Source organism: Rhinolophus sinicus, unplaced genomic scaffold, assembly GCF_036562045.2.
Source record: "Rhinolophus sinicus isolate RSC01 unplaced genomic scaffold, ASM3656204v1 Contig364, whole genome shotgun sequence".
NCBI lineage: Eukaryota > Metazoa > Chordata > Mammalia > Chiroptera > Rhinolophidae > Rhinolophus > Rhinolophus sinicus.
The window spans coordinates 1-1,970 of record NW_027424163.1 but is presented as its reverse complement, the minus strand read 5'-3'; the positions used below and the strand labels follow the sequence as shown (position 1 = coordinate 1,970).

Below are 1,970 nucleotides of genomic sequence, written 5' to 3'. Positions count from 1 at the left end.
CGTCTAGGCCATACCACCCTGCACAAGCCAGATCTCATCTGATCTCGGAAGCTAAGCAGGGTCGGGCCTGGTTAGTACTTGGATGGGAGACCGCCTGGGAACTCCTGAAGGCCTTTGCTCGCCTCTCCTTTTGCATCGCCGCCCCGGAGTGGCTCCCTCCGAACCCCTGCCGCCCCTTGCCCCTCTGCAGCCGCACAGCCAGCCGAAGGTCCCCCAGGCCAGAAGCCGGTCAGCCGCCCGGCACTGCAAGCTCGCAGTCACGGCTGCAAACCAGGCCCAGCGGCCAGGGCGCCCCCCCACACCCTCTTCTTAGTCCTGTTCACTGTGGCAGGCCGTCAGCCTGCAGCAGTTAGCCGAGCCTGTGTCTCTGCTGGCAGGCATCTCTCCCCACACTCCCGCGCGCACCCTCCCTTCTCCCACCAGAGCCAGGAGCCCACCCTTCCCGCCTTCCCGATGGCCTCAACACGCAGGGCCCAGAGAGCCAGCCGGGACAAACCAGGGGACTGAGGGAGCAGCACCCCAACACACCTCACGCCCGCGGACTCCAGGAGAGACCACCACGAGGGGAAGTGCAGGCACGCAGGCACACAACCCTCACAACCAGGGTGCCTGGGGGCTGCCACCCTCCTCCCGCGGGGGGTGGGGTCCCTGGGAGGGGCTCGGAGCCCACTGACCCTCCGGCCCGGCCCGGGGGCTTCAAGGGTGCCTGCCAATGCCCGGGCTCTGCCTCCTTGGTGGAGCCCAGCCCCGGGCACGACCACACTTCGGTTGAGAAGCTGCCACTTCAAAACAGCCTCAGTGCGTCTGTCCCAGTCCCTGTGCCCGCTTGTGCGTCCCTCCCCCCCTCCCCCTCCCCGTGTCTCTGGGGCTCGGTGACCTGCCTGTTGGGCTCTGGCTGTCGCTCAGGAGCTCTCTCCCCGCGTGCCAGCCCGCTCTTTCTCTGTCTCTGTCCGTGTCTCTCTGTATGTCCAGATACGTACCTGTACATATACCTGTATATTTCCATCTCGCTCCCTCTTACTCCTCCTCCCGTTCAGTCTGTGGGTCCCTGTCCTGTGGTGACCCTAGTCCCTCTGCCCGCACATGAACGCAGGATATGGCGAGGCCAAGAAGGAACACCCACAGAGCCACGGATGGGGTCTCATATCGCACCATGTCTCACGGGAGGCTGGGTCGGAGACACGGCAAGCCGGAGCCGCCCGATCCCCGACCTGCCGGCCGCTTCTCTGCCAACCCCCCGACACAACGCCCGTCGACCCACCAAGCCGGCCAACTGCAATCCGCGCCCCTCTGCAATTTGCAGTCCACCATTTGCGCTCCCTAGCTTGGCCCCCGCAGCTCCTGCGGTGGCCAATGGCCAACTGGCGACAGCTGATGGCCAAGCGGTCCCAGCGGCTGACCATGCAGCCCCCAGGCAGCACCCCTCCACGCGGCGAGGCCCAGAGCCTGGAAACTGCTCTCTGGGATTCTGTCCCCACAGTCCCCGTCTGTCTCTGTCCGCCTCTCTCTTGCTCCGTCTCTGGCCTTCTCTCATCCTCTCTCTCACCTCCCTGTGTCAGGAGATGTGACGTGTAGCCAGTGAAGGGACCGGAGATCGGGTGGGTCTCCGGTCGCTAACGAGGGTTGAGGGCCCAGACTGATGGCTTGTGAGGAAGGGTGGCTGCAGACTGGAGCTGCTGCGTCCTGGTGGCGCGCGGGTGGCTCTCCCTGGCTTTGGGCCAGTGGGTGGGGCCGTCCAGTGCCAAGGCCTGGATTGCACGTCCCTAGTGCCGGAGGTCACTGAGAGGACCCTGCGACCCCCTCGGTTGCCCTGAGTGGGGGCTATATATTTGTAGTCTATATATTTTTAATATTCACCTACATTTAACATTTCACCATCATCAAATATCTGAACATTGAATTTTCTTTCAGGTAATTTGAAAACTATGTTTCTTCTGGATACTTACTTCTCTTTCTGCTTTCATGTTTTC

The 1,970-nt window shown here is 62.8% G+C and overlaps 1 pseudogene; it reads left to right on the top strand.

The window, feature by feature from the left end:
• LOC141569955 (5S ribosomal RNA) lies at window positions 1–120 on the top strand (annotated as a pseudogene).
• Window positions 121–1,970: the final 1,850 nt, after the last annotated feature.